Raw genomic sequence first — 17145 nt, 5'->3', positions numbered from 1 at the left:
AACCTGGGAAATACTGTCCATAGTTAGATCCACCCCTCGGTCTCGTGCCCACTTATAGGTGGCATCTCTACCCTGATGGCCTGAGGCATTATGGGCCCATTGAGCTAGGAACAACTCTCCCTTGTGTTGCCAATCTAAGTCTATCTTTGACACCTCTATCTTTGCAGCCTCATCCACCTGCTCATTGTTTCGGTGCTCTTCATTAGCCCTACTCTTGGGGACATGGGCATCTACATGACGGACCCTCACAGACAGTTTCTCTACCCTGGTGGCGATGTCCTTCCACTCATCAGCAGCCCAGATTGGCTTTCCTCTGCGTTGCCAGTCGGCCCTTTTCCACCTTTCCAGCCATCCCCACAGAGCATTGGCTACCATCCATGAATCAGTGTAGAGGTAGAGTTTTGGCCACTTCTCTCTTTCAGCAATGTCCAGGGCCAGTTGAACAGCTTTGAGTTCAGCAAGTTGGCTTGATCCACCTTCTCCTTCAGTGGCCTCTGCGACCTGTCGTGTGGGGCTCCATACGGCTGCTTTCCACTTCCGGTTCATCCCTACGACGCGACAGGAACCATCAGTGAACAGAGCATAGCGTGTTTCTTCTGCTGGCAGTTGGTTGTACGGTGGAGCTTCTTCAGCTCGTGTCACTTGTTCCTGCTCCTCTTCATCAATGAGACCAAAGTTTTCACCTTCCGGCCAGTTTGTAATTATCTCCAAAATCCCAGGGCGATTTGGGTTTTCTATACAGGCACGCTGCGTGATGAGGGCGATCCACTTGCTCCATGTAGCGTCGGTGGCGTGGTGGGTAGAGGGAACCTTTGCTTTGAACATCCACCCCAGCACTGGCAGTCGGGGTGCCAGGAGGAGTTGTGCTTCTGTGCCAATCACTTCTGAGGCGGCTTGAACTCCTTCATAGGCAGCTAAGATTTCCTTCTCTGTGGGAGTGTAGTTGGCTTCGGACCCTCTGTAGCTTCGGCTCCAGAATCCCAGTGGTCGGCCTCGAGTCTCCCCAGGCACTTTCTGCCAAAGGCTCCAGGACAGACCGTGGCTCCCGGCTGCAGAGTAGAGCACGTTCTTCACATCTGGTCCTGTTCTGACTGGGCCAAGGGCTACTGCATGGGCGATCTCCTGTTTGATCTGAGCAAAGGCTTCTTGTTGTTCAGGGCCCCACTGGAAAGTGTTCTTTTTGCGGGTGACCAGGTAAAGAGGGCTCACAATCTGGCTGTACTCAGGAATGTGCATCCTCCAAAAACCTATGGCACCTAGGAAAGCTTGCATTTCCTTCTTGTTGGCTGGTGGAGACATTGCTGTGATCTTGTTGATGACATCAGTAGGAATCTGACGCCGTCCATCTTGCCACTTTACCCCCAGGAACTGAATTTCACGAGCTGGTCCCTTAACTTTGCTCTTCTTGATGGCAAAACCAGCTTTCAGGAGAACCTGGATGATTTTCTCTCCTTTCTCAAAGACCTCTTCAGCCATCTTTCCCCAGACAATGATGTCATCAATGTACTGCAGATGTTCTGGAGCCTCACCCTTTTCCAGGGCAGCCTGGATCAGTCCATGGCAGATGGTGGGGCTGTGCTTCCACCCCTGGGGCAGTCGGTTCCAGGTGTACTGCACTCCCCTCCACGTGAAGGCAAACTGAGGCCTGCATTCTGCTGCCAGAGGAATGGAGAAAAATGCATTGGCAATGTCAATAGTGGCGTACCACTTCGCTGCCTTGGACTCCAGCTCGTACTGGAGCTCCAGCATGTCCGGCACGGCAGCGCTCAGCGGTGGAGTCACTTCATTTAATGCACGATAGTCCACAGTCAATCTCCATTCTCCTTCAGATTTACGCACAGGCCAGATGGGGCTGTTGAAGGGTGAGTGGGTTTTGCTGACCACCCCTTGGCTCTCCAGCTCTCGGATCATCTTGTGGACGGGAATCACAGCATCTCGAGTTGTTCTATATTGTCGGCGGTGCACCGTTGAGGTGGCAATTGGTACTCGCTGTTCTTCCACTTTTAGGAGTCCTACTGCAGATGGGTTCTCTGACAGTCCAGGCAAAGTGTTCAATTGCTTGATGCCCTCTGTCTCTACAGCTGCTATCCCAAATGCCCACCTAAGCCCCTTTGGGTCCTTAAAATACCCACTTCGGAGGTAGTCTATGCCCAAAATGCATGGGGCCTCTGGGCCAGTCACAATGGGGTGTTTCTTCCACTCATTCCCAGTCAGGCTCACATCAGCTTCCACTAAAGTAAAGTCCTGTGATCCCCCTGTCACACCAGCAATAGAAACAGATTCTGCCCCTACATATCTTGATGGGATTAGGGTGCACTGTGCACCAGTGTCAACCAAGGCCTCATATTTTCGTGGTTCTGATGTGCCAGGCCAACGAATCCACACAGTCCAAAAGACACGGTTTTCCCTAGCCTCTACCTGGCTAGAGGCAGGGCCCCTCTAAGCCTGGTTATCCTTCTTTTCTTGGGTATATGTCTTGGAGGTTCCTTCAAGGGAGTCAGACATGTCATCATCATACTTGTCAGTTTGACTACAGGCTACTGGAGCGGCTTTCTTTTTGGTAGAGTATCCCCCCTGAGTCTTGCTGTCTTCCAATTCAAGCATCCGTTTTGCCAGACCAGCAGTAGATTTTCCATCCCATCTTTTCATGTTTTCTCCACAGTCACGTAGGAAAAACCACAGCTCAGCTCGTAGCTTTTTCTCTCTATCTGGGGAACTTCTGCGTTGAGTACCAGGGCTCCTGGTCTGTACTGCCGAGACTGGAAGAAGGTCCTCCCTGAGTTTCTTGAGATTCTCCTCTATTTTGTTTTGGAAGTTTTGCATATCTGTTCTCACAGTTGCAATTGTTGCCTGCATGGGGCCATGCACGGTATCTGCATATGCTCGAAGCTTCTTCGCCATATCCAGCACGGTCTCCTCCCGGTCATCCCGCTTCATTGTTGCTAAAGCAGAAGCGTATTCTTGTGGCCCAAGTCGAACAAGTTTTCGCCACATCACAGATGTACATGGCACCAAGTCTGGATTTCTAGTACCTAAGTCACCCACAAAGACAATCTCTACTATTGCCATTTCTCTCAAACGCTGAATGCCTTGTTCTATGGTTTTCCAACGAGTTTGCTGTATATAGAGATCGTCTGCACACAGATATCTTTGTGCCACGCTTCTTAGGACCCGTTCCCAGAGACTATAAGGGTCAGCCCCCCTCATCATCTCCTGGTCAATAACCGGATCGTGTGACAGGGACCCCAGATGCCTCGCTTCAGTGCCATCCAGAACTGTAGCCTCACCTGCAGCATCCCACAGACGGACTAACCAACTAATTATAGATTCATCAGCTCGTCGAGTGTAATCTTTTCTCAGGCCACGAAGGTCCTTCAGGGAGAAAGGTTCACCAGTGCCTTCTAATTTTTGATCAGTTGCTGGTCTTGAGGGTCCTTCCCCCGCATCACCATTATCATCATCTACTGGCCGATCGGTTTTGGTTTTGAATTTCTTGCCTCTCGTGGCAGGAGCAACAGACACTGGCTTAGGCTCACTGTCTGGTTTGGCTGCTGGCTTGGCTGCAGCCTGAGTGACTGGGGTAGCTGCTGATTTATCTGCCTGCCCTACAGTATCTAGCAGCGTGCGATAAGCATACGCTAGGGCCCAGCTTATTGCAATGATATTTTTCTTCTTAGAATCATCACAGCAATTCTCTTCCAGATATTTCCCTACTTCATCTGGGTTCTGAATTTGTTCACGTGAAAATTCCCAGGCTGGGGGATCAGAAAACTCCTTCAGAGTCCGGCCCATTCTCTCCCATTCTCTACACCACTCAGGATTTCCCACACCTGAGTCTACTTCTGGGGCAGGGGTCTCATTGGCTCCTCTGGATATCTCAGCCCTCACTCTAGAGAAGTTGCAGACCATATAGAGGAAGCTCAACAGCTGAACTACCAGGAAAGTGACCAGGAATGTGGTATCCTTAACACTCAGGGGAAACTGGATATTCTCAAAGAGGGACATAACAGATTCAAAGGAGAAGAAGGAAAGAAAAGGCTGAAAAGCCTCATCCCCTGGTCTTCCTCTAACAAACTGTGTGCAATTACCAATAAACTCCCAAAATGTGCTACTGGGACTGGGAGGCAGGGTCGGGCGAAGAAACCATAAACCAAACATACCTGACAGAAACTTCAGTAGTTCTATAAACTTCCTATAAATCATTATCACCGAGCCCAGCACAATAACCATTCTAATCCGTGCCCCTCTACTGTGAAAGAGGGCAAAGACAGGTATTAAAACCTCAAAAACTTTTAGGGACCAGGTCCACATGAAGGCCTCCACCCCAAGAGACATTATGTATCCAAACAACATGGCTACTGACTGCTTTATCCCAATACAGAATAAATACAACCAACACTCAGTACAGGTTTTTCCACTTTCTCTTGCCCCTGTTCAGGCGCCAAAAAAACTGTATTTGTCTTAGTTTAGGGCAAATTAGGAAGGAAAACTCCAAATGGGGATTTCCCCAGGGAAATGCCCCTCCCCACTAACTGGTCCGGGAAAAGAAAAAAAATTCCTTAGAGAGAAGTGGAAAAAGCTGTTTATTTAACAGAAATTGAGTAATATTAAATAATAAAACCTCTTGCTGTTCGATGGGATGGCAAGTCTAGGAAGAAAAGTCCTTTTCATGTGGTGTAGCTCGGCTCGCTCAGGTTCTTATCAGTCCCTCCGGTGCTGGAAAGTGCCGAGGCCCAGGCCCCGGTGGGCCACAGGCGTGAGCTCCCGGGGTTTGGCTGGGTGTTCAGTCCAGAGCAGGCTTGCACAGATCCAAGAAAATTGGGAAAAAAAACCAAACAAAGGTCCAGGGAACTCCTCTGCCTCAGCTAGCTAAAACTAACTAAAAGTCAGAGAGAAGCTCTGTCCCGCTGTCTGTCCGTGCTGCAGACACCACCGTCCAAGAGCGGGATGTGTGGGAGTGATGTTTTTCCTTAACACAAACTGCGCGCTTCTTCTTCCCCCTCTCTTGCTCTCAAAGCCAGTCTTAAAGGTGCAGAACTTAATATATAACATAAACCAGACGATTGGGGATACCAGTATCATAAAGTCACCCCAGGACAAGACTGTACCTATTTTACAGATAAAATGGCAGCAAGTCTCACTGTCATTGAGTAATCAAAAAAGTGGAAGAACAGCAGCTGTAGATTCTTAAACTGGATAATAGAACTGCTGGTCCATAAACACAGGAGATGAAGCACTTGTTTGGACTGTGCCAAAATAAATTTGGAGTGATTTTATTTACTCAGTTAATTTAGAAATAATCTTCAGAAAGACAGGAAAAAATAAATTTTAATAGATAAGATGCTCCTATACAAAGTTGTCAAACATGTATTGAAACAAATGTTTCTCTTAAAACTTGGTAAAATATTAAATAGTTCAATTTCCACGGAACCTTTTTCTGTGGAGAAGAATTTGTAATGGTGCTGGTAAATTCACTTTCTACATGGACAAGGAAGGTTTATCTGGTACATACCAAAATGGCTTCAGGGCATGATTATGTCTTGGTATAACAGATGTACTTCCATTTATTAAGATGAAATAAACACAGTGCTTCTGGAGAGTATGAGTCAGCCAGTTCAGTAAGAAGCATTAAAATAAATCTTTTTAGTGACCTGTTATGTACTACAGTTCTGGCAAGTCTTACTGTCAGCCTGTAAGATGTACCACATTCAGCTGTCTTGTGTTGGCTGTTCTCTAAGGGAGTTGCTCCCAGAATAGTTCTTTTGCTTCAGCCATTTCAGGAATGTCCAGCATCTTATCTTATACTGCTGCAAGTATTAAAATATACCCAACTAAACACAAAGTCTACTGAAGTTTGAATTTTAACTCAGAGATGGCGTTTTGATTTTTTTGTATTTTATGAAGTTGTTATTCCAAGACTCCAATTTAATTGATAGGCAATAGAAGCTGTTAACTAATGTTGGTCTTTCTGACTAATATGTATTCTGAAAGTACTGGAAATTAAGAAGTAGTTAATTAATTGGTACATCATAGATTTCAAGTGTAGGACCCAGAAAAATGGTTTCGTGTCTAGGTTTCAGAAAAGCTGTCCACAGCTTTAGAAGTGTTAATAAAGTTAATGCTCCCTGTAATTAGGAATCATGAATTACTGTTCAAAGAGGCTCCAGTATATTTCTCCAGCTTGTTCAATTAATGTGGGTTTCTTACAGGATGTGCTGATTTTGATTTCTTCCGTTGTGCTGCCAAAAGTTTGGCAATGTTGATTTAGTAATGTGTACTGAACCTGTTCCTTACTTCCTGTAGTCCCAATCAGTCCATACAATTGAAATGGGCTGCTCATCTCTTAAGTCCCCAAGTTCTCCCTAAGTAAAACAAGTTAGTACTCCTAAAAACAAAAAGTGCTTTTATTTTTACATTACTGATGTGGTAAGTCCTTCAGTATATAACCTTCTAGGGGTTTTCAAATGGAAACTGCAGTACTGGGTGAAAAATCAACATTTTGTAGGTGTGCCACATTAAGTCTCTTCTTCCCTACATACCTGTATTGTGGTTACAGAAGAATGAAGTGTATACATAAAGTGAAAGATGATGCAATTTTTAATTGTCTTGTGTGCACAAAAGACACATGGCCTAGTGAACTTGAATATAAAAATCTGAGAGTACCTTATATCTCTTCCAGTACCTTTAGAGAAGCATTTGCTCAGTCTCAGTAATTTTTTGCTTATGACAGAAAGACAGATAAGTCCCCCTAAAGGTGATTCAAACATGTTTGTCCATATGGTAACTAACAGCTGTGCACAGAAGTACAGATTCTACTAGCATTTGATAAGTAGACACAGAAGACCCAAAAATATGATATAATAATCTGACTAATCCTGAAGGAACATTACCAGCTAGTTAACTGACCATGAGGTAAGGCTTAGGTAGGGGAGGAATGTGAATTTTGTTGATGAAAGTCTAAATTATTCATGGGAAGAACTGGGATAAGAAACTAGCTACAAATGCTGTATCATAACTGGGAGGAGAAAAAGGATATTGAGAGGAATTGTCTAAATTTGCTTGAAAAGTCAGGATTTTTTCCAGGAGCTAGAGTATTTTTCCCCTCCCAGCTAAATAAATAAGATTTTATCTTAGAGGAAGATACCACCTGTGGCCCTAAATTACATAATTCAGTTATAAGAAGGTGTTAAATAAGTTATAAGTAGATAGTGTGGCTTGACACTACTTGATGTGGATGTTCTGAGGAAATTGATGTGCTAAGGAAATGGCATTAAGATCAGTGTGCATCAGTTTCCACAGAAGTAAAAAGAATAGTATTAGTGTATGTCAGGGCCTTTTAGTATTAAATGTTGCTGGCCTTGGAGGAAAGTTTCAAGAGCTGACGTCTTGGTTTGAAAAGACAGGTGTCTGCTAAGGAAGTCAGAAACCTCCCTTGAAATGGAAAAATGTAAACCACCCCTCCCCTTCAAATTATTATAATCTTGAAATCAAAGGGCTCTTAGGCAAAGATATGGGAATAGGAATAAGAATTCTTTACTAGGAAAATTTAAATAAAAATGTAGTAGTACAAAAATACCCCACTGACAGAGTCAGGATACAACCTGACACCCTGTTAGTCAGGGTGTCAGTAGCAGTCCAATTAAATGGTGGCTGCAGTCCTTCTGGAGTGACAGATGTGGTTCTGTTGAAGCAATGATCCTGTAGAAGGGTGTAGTTTTCCTCTGGAGGTCCAGTGGTGGTGTAGATGGGTCATTTTTTCCTCTGGGAATCCAGTGGAGAAAGGCTGGCTGTGGTTTTCCAAGTCTCTCATAATATTCAGGTGGGAATCCTTGGCTCCTCCCCCTGGGTGGAGCATCTCCCAATGGGATGATGTAATTTTATCAGTCTTGAGACTCAATGGCCCATTAACAGAAGATATCCCCCTGGAGGGAGGATGGGTTGTGGAAGAGATAAAGAACACTGCCCCACCTGGTTTTAACAGATGGTAATAGAATACATACTTATGGTTACATCTTGTGTTGCAACCCAAGACAGCTGAAAAAACTGTATCAATGGATAATACAATCACTTTTGAGTATTCAGTAAGTTTTTTAAATAATATATTTATTTACTGTATCTTTACACATATTGAAATGCAAATGCATACAAGAGGTGTTCAGAGCTGTTAAACATTCCCCAGTTGCTGAAAGTTTTGCAAGTCATAGGCACAAGTTATGTATGGGGGTCCTGCCATATTCTGAACAAGCAGGAGTCAGCAATGTTTTGTAAGTCTACACCAAAACCAAAAAAATAAAAAGGGAGGAGTGGGAGTATACATGGCTCTAAGCATTTGTTTTCCTTTGTGCTATATATCAGGCTTCTGAATGGAGCTCTGTTTTCCTGTGATTAGAAGAAGAATTACTCTTGACATAGATTGCAAGACGCTATGGTAACAGAAGACTTTCATGGAGCAGAAGGTGTAATCTAAGAGACTCTGGACATAAGGTGTAAATAGGGAATGAAGACATAAAACACATTGTACTTAGGTTTAAAAGAAGTAGAGCTGCTTCTCTCTTGTTTGGCCAGCAAGCCTAGCTGCTGTCAGACTGTAGATCACTATGGTGCAAAGTCTAGGAAGCTACTGAAACCCAGGGCATAAATAATAAAACTCATGAAGCATACTGGAAGTCAAACCTGGAATTGTTTCAGCATGTGATGAAGTCAAAACACATGCAGGATTCAGGAGAACTGTTAGAATTAATGCAACACATACTGGATGTTAATACAGACCCTTTCATTATTCATTCCAGTTCTCTATTAATAGTCTTATCTTTTCTGCATTTTCATTGGGCTAAACAAAATTACACACATTTATTATTGAATCACTGGGTATTGCTTGCTATTTTAATTAACTTTCTGGGTACATTTCAGCTTTTAATTAAATCCTCAGCTTCTGGGAGAAGTTTATTAGCTCAGGTGGGCTTGGTATAGAGAATTCTAGAAATATTAATGCTCATGCAGCTCTTTTTAAAATTTTAAATACTGCATGAGTCCCTCCTCTGACCTTAGGAGAGTTCTGTCATCCACCTGCCATTTCTCAGGACACTTTAATTAAGGTTTCACACCACTCAAATCTAGAAAGTCTATACTGCACAAATCTAAATATGTTGACTAGGTAACAAATGCCTCTTGATAAGCTGGTATAACCCATGGAAGATCTGATTTTATAGCAGTACTAACATTTGCAATAGTGTAACCTGTTAGTATGATTTACCTCTACTTCATCAACTGCCTTGGACACTAGGGAGACTTTTGGGCATAATTCTGCTTTTTTACTGAACATTCTGTTCTTTGGATTCATTTTCCCACATATTACTGGATATAATCTTGTGAAACTAGGACTGATTTGGGAGGTGCAGTATTATTTCAGTGTGTTCTTGGTTGTACATATGCGACAATGAATATTGCTTTTACAAGTGTAGCAGTGATATTAATTCCTCTTGAATACGTCATTGTAAAATCACACAATTACTCAAATAAGGAAACTTTTCATCTACCTAAAGTCTAAACTTTTAATTTTGAACCTTGCTTTTCCTCTCCTTAATATAAGTTGATCATTGATGTTCCCTATCTGATACCTGACTTGATGCTGTAAGTTGTTGGGAGCAAAATGGTTTCTCAAAAAATACTCTTGTTAAATTAAAGTTTAACTAGTTTTGGTTGTTTGGCTTTTTATTTTTTTTCCTGCCTTCATGGTTTAACAGTCACACAAGCTTTTGGTGAAAAATGTTTCTTCCATTTATATCAACAAATTAAAATGCTAATTTCTGGGAAGTTGCATCTGTTACCACAGATGAACTGGGACCAGAGCTCAGTTCTGCAGAGATTTCACAAGAGTGGTAGCCCAGCCGTTGTGGTGGTTGGAGAGTGAGCTTGTGGTGTCACAGCTGCTGCTTGTGTCTGACTGCTGTGGGTGAATGCTGGCACCAAAAACCAGGGACAGTGCATAAGGTCAGAATGGGAGCCTGTAGATGCCATTGTCACCACTGTGCAAGTCAGTGACCTCTGAGATACGAAGCAGTTTAGAAGTGAGTATTGATTGTAATGGTGTATGTGTGGGAGTATTCTTGGACTTGAATTGCTCTGATAGTCTGTCCCCAGTAGATAATGGCCTTAACTTAAAAATCTGTAGTGGCTGAAGAATCTGTGATGTGGAAGTGTTTACTCTCAAATGCCTAAATTCTGTACAGCAAGAAAAATATCTGGTCCAAATCAAATGATTTAGTCACCGTCTTTTTCTGGTACATGATGGAACTGGGACACAATCCTGTCTGAGACCTTCAGTACTCAGTCAGACCTGACCCATAGCAAACATTTTTTAATGGCAGCTTTTTATTACAAAGTAGATGTGCTGTATTTATGGCTTTGATTCATTGATTCATCAAAGGGATTCTTTGAAATTGAGAAAAATTTTCTGAAAACATCAGTTCTGTTCCTAAACATTTTCCCTACTTCTCTGGTGTTAGTGTTCACTGCAGCAAAAGTACGAATTGAGTCTAGTGGAATACCATATCTTAATTTCTCCCATTCCAAATACAATGTCCTTTACAGGAGAAAATGTAGAGTTGTTCTTCTTAGTTCCAAAGTCAAGGAATAGAATAGTGTCTTGTGTAGAACTTCCGTAAGAATTGTTGATCCAAAGAATTCCCCTAAAAATTGGCACATGCCCTGTTCTCAAGTGATATAAATTCTCTGTTCAAAATTTGTGTCACATTTAATGTAGGAAAAAATAGTTTGATATCTTTCTGTGCAAGTAGTCAGATAGGGAAGTGTATTTGAAATTAGCATGAATTGGGATAAAACAGCTTGCTTGCAGGGTCTCCACAGTGACAAACTGCATCTCTTGTGTGCTCCCTAAAGCAGCTTCCCAAGCTTATGATCTTAAAGAAAATAGACAGAAAATAACTTTGAAGCACAGGTTATATATATGTGACCAAACTTGGAAATACAAAGTCTTCTCCTTGTAGTTGAAAGAATTCTTGCAGAATCTTTAACCATACCTGTCCAGTGACTCTTACAGGATTATGTCTTTTGTCTTTTGTATACAGCTTCTTCCATTCACTTCTTGGGCAGTCCTTTCCACAAATGCTTTTTCTGTCTCTAATGCAGATACATAGACATTGCTTTACCCTCTTTATGGCAGAGAGCAAAATAAAAGAAGAAGGGAAAAAAATTCTTTGTTCCCTTCTTTTATCCTCCTAAGCATAAAACCAGTAGTAGAAATACAAAATGAATCTGTAGGATCTCATAAGCACTCTTATGAGTACCACCAGAGATACCACAGAGCTGTATGCTTTCAGCATGAAACCTGAGGTTATTGCTGACTGAGACCAGGATGGAAGTCCCAGGGTGCTCATCCAGTCCCAGGGACAGATAGGCAGAGTAAAAGAAACATTCTAAGGTGTCTTACCCCACCTCTTTCCTTTTCCTCTCTTTGATTCAGCTGCTGATCGTTTTGGTAGTTGTGCGTAAGTATCAACTATCTGTATGACAAAGAAAATACTGAAAATTAAGTTGCAGTGATCATAGCAAATGGTTAGAAAAATAAGTTAATAGGAAAAGTACACTTGATTCTACTGTATGTTTTGTGAACCTTTTGCAGCTGTGCTGTTTGTGAAGATTCATGGAACTGAAATGCCTCAAGGAGGGGCAATGTTTAAGACAACATGAATTGATATTTGGAGACTTCTAACTTTGAGCACCTAGAGGTTAACATTTCCCATCTGCTCAATTTGGAGTGGAAATTATACAAAGGACTGTCTCAGTTTTGTGGAGTCTTAATAAATACATCTATCTGTTTAAAAAGCTTCATCATACTGTGGCTTGCTCCCATTTCCCCTTGGAAATTAATGACAAGATTCCCAACCAAGTTATTCTGAGGTACTTATCACTTAATCAAAATCCATGACAACTTGCAAAGCTGGGAAAGAGAAACAGAAGAGTTTAGTTCACTTATTTCCAAAACCTCATTGTTTAGCTTGGTGGGATTTGGTTTGGTTTTATAGAAAATGTCAGTAAAACTGAAATTTCCTTGAGTTGTGTGATGAAAGCAGAGCATTCCCACAGAAGAGAGAGGAGAGGTAATTAGAGTATATGCAAGAATGGAACTGTGCAAACGAGAATAATACAAGATACCAGGAGAGAAGAATATATTTCCAAACACAGTGCATATGAGGTGCACTGGAAGCTTTGCCTGGCTGGACTACAGCGCACATTCCTGTCCTTCCATTACCACGTGTTCTTGCTGAACAACCTCCAGAACACAGGGAAGCAAGTTGGATCATACTGCTGTTGTCCGATACTCAAGCCTTTAGGATTTTGCTTTGTATCTTCATTGCTATTTGTTCTATTCTTCCATTCATTTCTTACCTATTTCATGTCTATAAAAAAACAAAAAATATTTTTTCCCACACTTGCTTATAATTTTATTGTTAGTGTAATCTGCAACACATTAAATCATCTTTCCAGTTGGAAGGGGTGGGGGAGATAAATGTTTTGGGGATTATTAGACACTTGCAGTGAATGGTGTTAAGTTTTGAGTGCTGCAGCAACATGAGCTGATCTTCTCTGCTTGCTCATCTGCCTGGTTTGGCTGTGATGTGTGATAGCCTGCAGATATGTTCAGTGTTTAAAGAGACATTAAAATCTGTTCTTGTACAGAAATCTGCTTGTAGACTCACACGATACCTTGTTAGATAATACACCTTTGGTTTAGTTAGTTGACTTCTAACCTTACACAGTTCTAACATTTGGTAGAGAATTTTTGCAGCATCTTCAACTCTTAAGTCACAAGTGTTTTTAAATTCTGTTTGAACATCTGTTAATTAGAATTTCAAATTTGCAAGAGAAGTAAAATACATTATGAAGAACGTGAAGAAGTCAAAGCACACAGCACAGAATTCTGCACAGGATTATGTCTGTGTCATTACTAGGGCTACTTTTGAATAGGTTTTGTGTATGGCTCTATTCAAACACGGGTTGTTTATTAAATAAAATTTGGAAATGGTGTAAGCTGCAAGTTCCAACAGTTCTGAACTTCTGCCTGTTTACTTGGGTATGAAAATGATAAATACCAATCCTAGTGGGCAGGTAAGATGATTTTTAAGTATCAGAAGTTCAGGGTTTATGGTAATGTTGACTTTACATTCTTTTACCTACCAGTGGGAGTTTCTTTGAATGTATCAAAAGGGGTCACTGTAGTATAGAAGGCTAAATCTTCAGAGAAGTTGGTGTCTGCAATGAAAGCATTAATGTCTAGAGTGAATAATTGATGGTACTTGGTAATGAAGGGCTTTGCCTTTTCATGTCAGCAATGATATTTGAATGGCTCAGCTTTCAGAAATTCAAAAATGTACCAGGGTTCTTGAGTGTAGCAGTGAAGAAAAGACAATTGTTACACCCACACACAGCATACTGTAGATCTGTGATCTACTGAGCATACTTTCTGGTCTGGATTATGGAAGCCTATTTTTGTTTTCTGTTCTCTCCAATATCCCTTTCCCATCTAGTTCCTCAGGAATGATGAAAGCATCTTCATAGTTGCTGGTGTGCAGTCTTGGGCTTCCTTTAAGTGACCCCTCTGTAAGGAAGGGATGGTGCTTTGCTTTATGGCTTTAGCCATTTTTGCTCTGGCAATGAAATGGAAGTGAATTTTTTTAGTGCTGTATTATGAAGAAGTTTCTGTGGTGCTCAGAATGTTTTGAGGAGCTGCATAATGTTTTTCCAAGATGTTTGCATTAGAGATCTGAGGAGTGGATGATTCATGCTTTACTTCTAACATCAGAAAACAACAATTGCAGTGCTGTGAGATGTTATTACTACATTTACTAGATTGAAATCTCTGTGCTGGCAGTGGAAGTCTGGCATGTTTTAGGTTAATGACTTGGATAAATGAACTTTAGTTGGTAAATGGATTCCCTTTTGCAATGGTCTTTCCACTAGTAGAAAGTTGTTTATTTTGTCTTTTAGTTATAGTGTACTAAAAGAAGCATTTCTGCAGTAAATTCCTTTAGGGGAGACAACCTGTATTTGATACCATCCCATAATGAAATTAACAGCAAATACACTGCAGGAGTTCATTTATCTAACTTCCGTTATAACTGTAAAAGCAGAGTTCTCAGGAGAAAAAGTTTCACCTCTAAATATGAATTGACATTAAGGATCAAAATACAGATCTATCCATGGGCCTTCTGCCCCAGCACACACAAGTTAATAATGGAACTGCTGTGAAATCTGATGGCCTTGATGCAACATCAGGCACTTGTGCACATGCAGACCACAGAATGTCCATTCTGATTTTCAAACCACTGAAGAAGCAAGGAGTGAATAATTGAATATACCCACTCTGAACTAATGAAAAGATGTTCAGAACTACTGTCACTCAGTTGCTGAATAACAGTGTTTTAAAGGCATTTAAATTTTAAGTCAAACCTACAAAAATGCAAGTTCCAATCTTTAAAGTGATTTAAGCATTTGTAGCAATGAAACTAAAGATCTGCATTCTCTTTTTGGAAATGGAATTTTCAGGAGATCTGCATTGCTAATTCAACCATAATAAGCCCCCTTCCATAAATCAGCCAATATATGCAGAACTATTTTCGTAATATTTAAAATTAACTTGGGTATTCTTTCATTAGATACTTTCTGTTCTAATTAGCAGTACATATTTAAATATGTATTTATTAACACGTTTAGATCATTTAGTTGCTGAAATTAGACATACTATTCCCATACTCTGTGGAAAATGAAAATCACCTCCATTCTTTTGTGGACAGTTACTGAAATTTTGTTTAAGAATGCATTAAAAAATCCTTGATGAACAGAAAAAAATAAATAATGTGTCACGTGGAGTAAATATAGCATACAGTACAGATTTCCTGTGTGAAAACGGGTGCTGTATAAAGAAATAAAAGGTGTTCAAAAATGAAATAAAGATCAGGCAAAATACAGGTTAGATTGTATTAGGGGTGGCAGGGTAGAAGGGAACATCATGAAGCTGTGCTGGTATGCATGGTGCTTTGTAGAAGGGGAAGAGATGGGGCAATTGAAAGGTCACATTCAAAAGTGATAAACCATGTGGTGTATTTGTCCTGGTTTAGGGCAAATTTGGGAGAAAACCTCCAATGGGGGCCCCCGCCGGGAAGCAAACCCACGTGGCCCTTTTCTCCCACCCCCCAACCAGTTCGGGAAGAGATTTCTCTGAGAGAAATGGAAAAAACCTGTTTATTTCACAGGCACAGCACTACCCAGCACAAAAATGAATGATATCAAATTACAAAACCTCTCGCCCTTCAGAAGAGATGACAAACTTCAGAGGGTCTCTTTCCTGTGGGTGTTCGCTCTGTTATCAGTCCCTCTGGCGCTGGAAAATGCCGCTGCCCAGACTGGGCTCCCGGTAGTCCACGGGTGCAAGCTCCCGGTGCTCCCCCGAGTCCCCAGACCAGAGTAGGTTCGATTCGTTTCAGAAAAAGGGAAAGAAAACAGTCCAGGAAGACCTCTCTGCTCCGGCTAGTTGGAAAGCCAAGGCAATCTGTCTCTTGTTGTCTGTGCTGTAGTCAAAACTCCCGATGCGGGGGGAGCAAGTACAGTCTCTGATAACAGACTCGGTGCTTCTTTTCCACTCACTTTTACTCTTAGATGGAATTTTAAGAATACAAAACCTGTGTCTGGGTTAGGTGGATGAATGGGGATACAATTTAACGTCATAATCAACCCAGGACACATATGTACTTCCTTACTAGATTTACAGAATTGTCAAAGAGTCTTGGTGAAGCAGTGCAGAAGATTGTATACATTTTCAAGATCTCTTTTCAGTAACATTAGATAGGATTTTTACATACACTTGTTAAGCATTTACAAAGGATCTGTGAAACTGCCAGGATTTAAAACCAGTTTTTATTTAGAAGGAGCTGAGACACCTCCTGCTCAGTCCATATCTTCGTGGTGTCTTGCATCTACTTCTTAGACATTCATTTCAGATAAGATGATGAACTTGATTTTTGAGCTCATCCAGTCAGGTATTTATGATTCTTGGACCTGCAGTGGACATTGGTTCAGCAGTTTGAAATCTCATTTCAAGAAATAAGGGAAGCCTTCAGACCCTGCTTTCTGTGAGAGAGAACTGAGTGAAATGCCTGTTCTGTGTTGGCAGTGTAGTCCAGGGATACTTTCATTTTAACAATCAGACCTTGAATTTTTGACACCTCAGGAAAGATATTTGTCACATTTGAGTGTGGTATGACCTAGATTGAGATTGAAGTGGAGGCAATGATCACAAGGGGTGAGATGCATATCAATTCAATCTGTGTATTTCCATCCATATTTCTGAATTGTACATACCAACACAGAAAACTTGGCTTTTTTTGGCTTTGTTCCTAGAAGTGGGTTTCAAAGCGAGCCACAGATAATAGCATGTCTTTTCATAGCCTGGTGCTACTGAAACAAAGAGCAAAGATAAATCAATTTTTCTTCACTTTTTAAAAATAATTACATGTATGACACTTTTCCTCACTGTGTTTTCTCAACAATCACTCTAATATAAAGGTAGCTTGTTGTTCACTCCTGCAATTGATGTTTTATAGTCCAGGAAGTTAAATTACTTCACACACATATTCTCATATATGTGTGTGCGTGTATATGCACAAAACACTCTCCCATTCACTCACTTATTTTTATCCTTTTTCATCTCTCAAATACCATAATTGTGTCAGTTTAATATCTTTTGAGCATCTGAGAAGCAGCAGTAATGTAAAGCATTCAAGTAAGAGGCAGAGTGTTACTCTTTGCACCATCAGGCAGGAAAAATATCCCATCACAGACAATAATATACAAACCATAATTGGTGTCATGTGCAGTGGCCTGGTGAGCCCTGTAACTGTATAGCATCTCAGTGCTACTTACTGCTATTTAGCGTTCATTTTGGACGTGGGAAATTTGAGGCAGTTTTACTGTTACAAAGCGTTAGGGACAAAGAAGAAAAAGCTGATTTCATTTGTAGACTAGAAAGTGATGGCTGTGGCAGATACCCTCCTTACCTGCAGGGAAAAGTAATGGCATGTTTCTAAGTGACGTGCTTCCTGGAAAGCTGAGTAACATCGAAGAGCTTTA

General features: G+C 41.3%; 1 protein-coding gene across 2 annotated transcripts in view; it reads left to right on the top strand.

Annotated features, from left to right (window-relative positions):
* ZFAND3 (zinc finger AN1-type containing 3) overlaps positions 1-17145 on the top strand; it is a 161512-nt gene that overhangs the window by 141017 nt on the left and 3350 nt on the right. The window lies entirely within an intron of this gene.

The sequence above is a fragment of the Pseudopodoces humilis genome, chromosome 3, assembly GCF_049639895.1.
Source record: "Pseudopodoces humilis isolate 2021_Gansu_Grassland_sample_001 chromosome 3, ASM4963989v1, whole genome shotgun sequence".
Classification (NCBI taxonomy): Eukaryota; Metazoa; Chordata; class Aves; order Passeriformes; family Paridae; genus Pseudopodoces; species Pseudopodoces humilis.
This window is presented reverse-complemented; position numbering and strand designations above follow the sequence as displayed.